The sequence below is a fragment of the Prosopis cineraria genome, unplaced genomic scaffold (genome assembly GCF_029017545.1).
Source record: "Prosopis cineraria cultivar Desert tree isolate PC_DT_omini unplaced genomic scaffold, ASM2901754v1 PC544, whole genome shotgun sequence".
In the NCBI taxonomy this organism is placed as follows: domain Eukaryota; kingdom Viridiplantae; phylum Streptophyta; class Magnoliopsida; order Fabales; family Fabaceae; genus Prosopis; species Prosopis cineraria.
In genome coordinates, this window is record NW_026555869.1 from 7,600 (window position 1) to 14,647 (window position 7,048).

At 33.1% G+C, this 7,048-nt stretch overlaps 2 long non-coding RNA genes across 2 annotated transcripts; both read right to left on the reverse strand.

Annotated features, from left to right (window-relative positions):
• Positions 1-220: 220 nt before the first annotated feature.
• Positions 221-3,023, reverse strand: LOC129297509 (uncharacterized). Its single transcript, XR_008590208.1, has 2 exons — positions 2,634-3,023; positions 221-517 (listed from the first exon to the last, which is right to left on the reverse strand). It is a non-coding gene; the product is annotated as an uncharacterized LOC129297509 (long non-coding RNA).
• A 1,983-nt stretch (positions 3,024-5,006) lies between these two features.
• Positions 5,007-6,827, reverse strand: LOC129297510 (uncharacterized). The gene is made up of 3 exons (XR_008590209.1): positions 6,715-6,827; positions 6,040-6,109; positions 5,007-5,068 (listed from the first exon to the last, which is right to left on the reverse strand). It is a non-coding gene; the product is annotated as an uncharacterized LOC129297510 (long non-coding RNA).
• Positions 6,828-7,048: the final 221 nt, after the last annotated feature.

The window sequence follows — 7,048 nt, forward strand, 5'->3', positions numbered from 1 at the left end:
AAAATGCACAATCATACAAGAGTGGTCACAAATCAATTCAAATACCATGTATTTATATAAATACATATGCTAAACATTTTCACTTGACTCAAAGCTCCTTGTGGGGCCCACGCACCCACTCTCTCTATCGAAGGTGTATGCTTGCCCATAGCACACCATTTGCAATGCAACCACTTTGCATTTGCTTATAGAATCACATATATATATATATATATATATATCAAAATAAATATCTGCTTATAATAGAAACTTGGTCTACTAAGTAAATCCATCAAAACCACACACCATAACCAAGTTTCCTAGCCACAAGTCTACAAACAGATAAAAAATTCATACACAAGCACACAATCCACACATATTCACACACATATACATAATCATATCCTACTGGCACCCTAATCCTAAATACATTACAATATATTTGCTTAAAAGAAAGGGGTTGCAGTTCTTTACAAATCACAAGCAAACCCCTAGCTTTGCTCCTTTCCCGGTCCACCACTGGATCCTTCACCTGGACCTAGAATATTGAAAAGAAAGGGTGAGACAACCACCGTCTCAGTAACAGAAAAATCTACATTGATTATTACAAAGTAAGCCATAATCAAATAAACGAATAATAAATTCAACATAGTATATAATTTAGCCATTTAAAATAAATGAATGCATGACATAGGCCGGTATGACCTTTCATGACTAACAGAATGCCCTTGGCACTCTTTAACTCGCAAGTAAACATTATACCTACTTGTACCTCCACAGGCACAAAACATAATCTAAGGCATGATTTAATCCACCGAACCGCCTATACCCCTTCGACGTGAATCCTGAGCAGTCAAAGCTAACTCCCTCCTAAAGCCAGCCCGACTTACTCTCCATGTGAGGGTTATCTTGGCCTAGGCATTCAACCTCACACTTCATATGTTGGATTCCCTCCCCCATTGAGAGGTGTCGAACACTCAATACACTAACCACTTTAGTGCACTGAGCCCATAATACGCAAGGTAACACTGAGTACTGGCAGTGTGCCATAGAATATCAAAAGTACACACCTTATCATTGGTGAACTCTCACCGAGATCATGCCTTTTATTCGTGTCTACTTTTCCTGAGTATTGACCACTTCAACACTCTAAGGTAGTATAACATTTATAAATCTCCCTTAAACGGTTCCTTAGCCTATCTAAGGTATCTTACTTAGTTACACTTTCTTAAGTGCAATTTCTATTCCTTATAATTAAAATACATGTAAACAAATCTCGTTTTCATAAAAATATTGTTGTTAAACAATTAAAAAATATATTTGCACTATAATCAAATTAGTACCCCATAACCCCTTATAAAGCCCATTTAATCTTTTAAAACATGTAATGCATGATAGCTAGTAATATTTATTCAAAAATAGCTAAAACAGAATAATAAGAAATATAAATTTTTTCTGTTACCTCAATCCTTTGGTACCAAAAGGGTTCCTCTTATACAAAATAGGACTCAGCTTGTTCCTTAACTTCTAAACAAATTTCACCAACAATTTCTACAACATATAAGTGATCCACATCACTTATCATATCAAATAGCATTAATAAAGACTATAACTCATACCACACAACTTAAGTCTATGAGCTATAATCCATCCCAATGGTCCATATATTAAACCAACTATTCACATAGTATCGCTTAACCATTAAACCATTTATTAGCCATCACTAGGCTAATTTTCAATTTATATAATTTTTAATTAATTAAAAACCTTCACTTAGTGTCACCAACTTTCACCATTAGCCCTTATAATGAAAATCAAACATCAATTTAAATCTTATTGGGCTCAAATAGCAAAATTATAACTAAATTAATAGGCTTAAACTATTGAGGAGCAAAACCCAATCTCTCAGGGTTTAATTTGTGCCCAAAACACCTCTTTTCATCCAATTATCCACTCAAAACATTAGATCACTATATAGAAACTCAAAACATCCTCCCTAGGATCCAAAAAAAACAAAAGCTTACAAGAATAAAGCCTTTGGGATCAAAATCTAAAAATTGTCTCTTCCATAAATTGAAGAAAATCAAGAGAAAGAAAGAAGATTGAAGTAAGGAGTTTACCTATCGTATAACCAAGCTCACAACGGTCGCAAAAACTCCTAGATCCAAGCCTAACTCCCTCCCTTTCTCTTCTCTTCTTCCTCTCTCCCTCTCGTGCGTTTTTTTCCTTTCCTTTCCAATTCAGCTTCTATGTTTTCTGCGTCAGTTTTGATCTTTAAATTGCTAATCTAAAAGTTTGGAGAAAATTACAAGAAATGGCCCAACTTTTTTTAATTATTGCACAAAATCCTGAGTCAACTTTGGTAATTTTTCTCATAGTTAAAAATCAAATAAAAGCTTAGTAAAATTCAAACTCTGAACCTTTATTAAATTATTTTAAATTTTAATTTAATTATAAATATTTTATTTTATTTTATAAATTTGAATATTAAAATTTCGGGATGGTACACAAAGCAAGTCCCATTCAAGAAACAATTTAAGCCCAAGAAAATTTCAAATCGGCATCTATTTTTCTCAAGCATCAACAAAGCAATTATCCAGGTCACAAAACTCACACAAAAAACGCAAGGGAGAGATGACGAAGCTTGGACTCACCAAGAGGTAATGGATGATGGAAGGATTCGAAGCCCCCAACACAGAACATCATCAACGCAGAACAAAACGGAAGACAACACTGGCCACGGCTGACAGCGTGAAGCAGGGGTAAGGAAGGAAAAATCACGAGCTTTGCCTCTATAAGCGACGATAGCCACACCATAATCACCGGTGGCTAACAAAACGGACGAAGGGGGAGGAAGAAAGGAAGAAGTCGAGCTCTCTCCCTCCTTCCTTCAAGCTGCAACATGGAACTAAGAAGAAGAGGAAGACTCCGGCGTACCCATGCTCATCGGCAACGGACACGACGGTGGAGGAAGACTGCAAAGCAATGGAGGAGGATTGGACGACCAAGGGTTTCGGTTGATATCCCCCTCTTGCTGGTCTCCGATCACATGAAAAAATGAAGGGAATGGAAAAATATACTCTATGAAAAAAATATAAAATATTTTTTAATTAAATTTTACTTTTAATAAAATAATTACTTATTTTTAAATTAATTTTATATTTTATATCTGTCTCTATTAAACATCTTATAATAAATATAAAATCACTATCAATAGAAATACTTTTAAAAATAATAATAATTATACCTCAAAAGATTAAAAATGTCTTACATTTTTTAACATCTAATTTTTTAAAAAATACCTTACATTTTAAAACGAAAGAGTATAATATGAGCTTGTTTGTTTAAGATTAAAATAAATAAATAATTTTTAAATAATTTAAAAATTTTATAAAAAACAATTTATTTTATAAAAAATTTAAAAAATAAAAAATTAATTGCCATTGTTAACTATCATAAAAAAATCATTTTTGATTTAAAAAATAATTTTTAACTTGTTTAGATAAAACAGTATGAAAGTGCTTTTTTATTAAATTATAATAATAGACATGTAAAAGCACTGTTTTAAAAAACATGTTTAGATTAAAAAGTTCTTTGAATTTGTATAAAAAAATTTTGAATAAAATTGTAGTTATTTCAGTAATATTATTTAAAATAAATCATTCCAACCTCCAATCCATCAAAATAAATGACAAAGTTTTTACAAACGTTAAAAAATAAAAAATATATATATAGTGATGCATTCATCTTGGCAACTAGTTTTCAATACCATTTCTTATTTCTTCTACATATTTGACATGTACTTGTGTGGGATCTCCCCATTCATCATGGTCAAGTACATCATTACCAACCCCATCATTAAAATATCGTTCTCTATCTTATAACTCATTTAGATTCTAAAAAATATCGAAGAATATCTACGTCATCTAGATCCATCCTTCTAACATAGTTATGGAGAGCAAAGCATGCCCATATGATAGAAATTTGAATAACAAGCTTGAAATTAATCATATTTTGCCATATTCTCCACCTTGCTTTACAAACACTAAAAGTTCTTTCAATAACACTTTCCAAACTAGAATGATAAAAATTAAATATTTCATCTCTTGATATGAAGCTATGAGCCATCCTAAAATGTGCAAAATGACACCTTGTATTCCTATACGGTCCTAGAAAACTTTCAAATGATAAATATCTTGAGTCAATGAGATAATATTTACCTATATATAAATAGAAAATATATTAAACAATATTACATAAATATTTATAAATCACTTAAATATCTCAAGTTATATAGTACTAACCTTTAGGAGGATAAGAGAATCGTAAATGTGGTTTTCAAAAGGTGTCCATAAAAACTTGTGCATCATGAACAGATCCTTCCCAACCACACAATGCAAATGTAAAGCACATATTAAGATCACATATATCCATCACATTTGTGCTTGTATATCCTTTCCTATTACAAAAAGGTATTTGTTAAGACATGTATGCCAATATGAGTGCCATCTATTGCCCTTATGCAATCTTTGAAATAAGGCCAATATCGATCATCATCTTTTATATGTTGAGAAGTAGTCACGTGCATTAAATCAATGGGCTTAATTGCATGATTGCCTAGCTAGTATACAGTCATTAAAACTTGTTTGAAATGGTTCAGAATTGTCACGCCCCAAAATAAAGGGTGACCGGCACGGGTACGAACCATTCTCACATTCCCGTAAGCCTCCAAATGAACATTGATTTCATGTCATTCATTTTTTTCATTTTTTTTAAATGTTGACATATTTGCAGAAATTTCGACAGAACCTCCCCTGTAACTAGGATCTCCCGAAAATTCTACAACAAAAATTTTTACAACTAACAGTATAAGTCAAGAGCATAGCTCCTTCCAGTCAGCAACCAATGTACAGGCAAAAATAAGATTCATCAACAACCTATGTGAAGCATCTACTCTTTCTTTCGATTCAAAAAGACATGCAATTCATATATTTACATTAAAGTGGTAATACCAATCAAAAGGATCCACCCACTGTAGCTAGTTGCCCCTTTTTGAGGTCGTTGGTGGAATCGGCGTCAGCTAACCAATCTGAGGCCAAATAAATTTTTTCCAGTGAATAGCATTCCCATGATAAAATTTTAAAATTTAACTTGACAATCTCTATTAATGGTGTCAAGAAATTGAAAGTAATTTCACCAAAATTTATAAGCATGTAAGTCATAATCATTTTTGTAAAATAAGAATGAAGTGAAAACAATTTATGTTATCGTGCTAAAAGAAGTTAATCTGCTCTCATAAAACTCAAAACAACACCAATTATTTATCAAAATCAGGTAAATTTTGAAAATGCATATTAATTAACATTCAAATTTCTGAGAACTCAGCAGAACAAGTTACAAACGTGAACACACAGTTCACGAGGGTAAATAACTAAACGCGGCTTATGCCACGAAAACAAACGTGGACACATCAATCCACGAGGGTAAGTAACCAAACGCAGCCGAAACTACGAAACAAACGTGGACACACAGCCCACGAGGGTAAGTAACCAAACGCGGCTCAGGCCACGAAATCAAACGCGGGTACGAAGCCCACGAATACCAAACGTGAAAATAAAACTCACGAACAAACTAGCTAGTATTTAACCACAGCGCGCTACGGGCTAACGAAACTGCCGTTAGCAGCAGTGTTCTGTTTCGAGTTCTCTTAGAAATCCCGTTCAAACATGCGAGGGAAATAATCATTTTTGAGTTCAAACTTTCATTATCAAGATCAAACTCGCATGAATTACTTCAAATATATGAAACTTGCCAAATCGATACATCATAATGAATGTACAAACTTGTACTAATCATGTAACCAAGAAATTTTCAAAATTCAATAAGCAAATGTGCTTTCATCAATATTAGAAATATATTTCTTGAGAAAATGCACAAATTATACTGTAACTGTCTTTCATCGTTGTTTCAAAATTTCTAAAACTAACATAATTAATAAAAATGAAATATTTCAATAAAAAGGTTTTTAATAAATAATTATAAGGAATGCTATTCACTTACCTGTTGAAGTTCTAACTCCCGAAAGTATTCTTCTTTTAAGTCTTTTCAGGGTCTTGTTCTTCCACACACCCTATAAAATATAAAATATAAATATATAAAATTTTAATTTATAACACAACCTTCACTAACCACCATTAAAATCTCAAAACCCAAATTTATAATTTAAAGTTAATTCAAGCATTATCATTAATTTCTCTTACTTTCTTCATAAAACTTTAACCATGCCATAATATTTCTATGGAGTAGGAGTTTTCTCCCAATCTTTGTATCATTTACCTTAAGTGCATTACTTCTACCTCCTCAATCCTAAGCCTTTAACCATTCACCAAAAATCAAACAAACTCTAAATATACACATGATTGTGTGCAAGCCCATAATTAAATTCCTTTACAAAGCTACAAGAGAATTTCTAAACCAATAATTCCCATCAACAATTAGAGGTCAAATTTTTTTTTTATCTCCTCATATAAGCCCTTCAATGACATCTTATAGGTACCAATCATATATCCAAGTTTGTCTCTTTCGATTTCAGTCCAGATATATATATATATATATATATACATTTTTCGATCAAGGCAACAACAGAACACCCACCAAATTTTTTATAATTTTAGTCCTCAAACAGAACTCTCCCTCTCGCATAAATTCAGCAAGAAAAGTCCTTAAATTTCTTACCTTAAACACCAGTAATGGCAGAGGCAGCAAAGAAGATAGAATCTACAGCAAAACAGGGGAGAAAAACGGAACTCTCCAGCTGATGCAAGAAACAGAGGGAGACGCAGCACCGTTCGGAAGAAAAGAAAACCAGAGTCAGCGTCGCCTCAGCCTAAACCAGCAGCACCCATTTCGATGACTTAACATGGTGGAACGCTGAGCTCGTACAAGGGAGAATGACGTAGAAACAGGGAAAATCCTAACCGAAATGGAAGGACCAGCCACGAGCACACCAGCGACGATGAGCTATGCGAACGCAGCTCCAGCTACGATGGAAGGGAAGAAAGCAGTGACC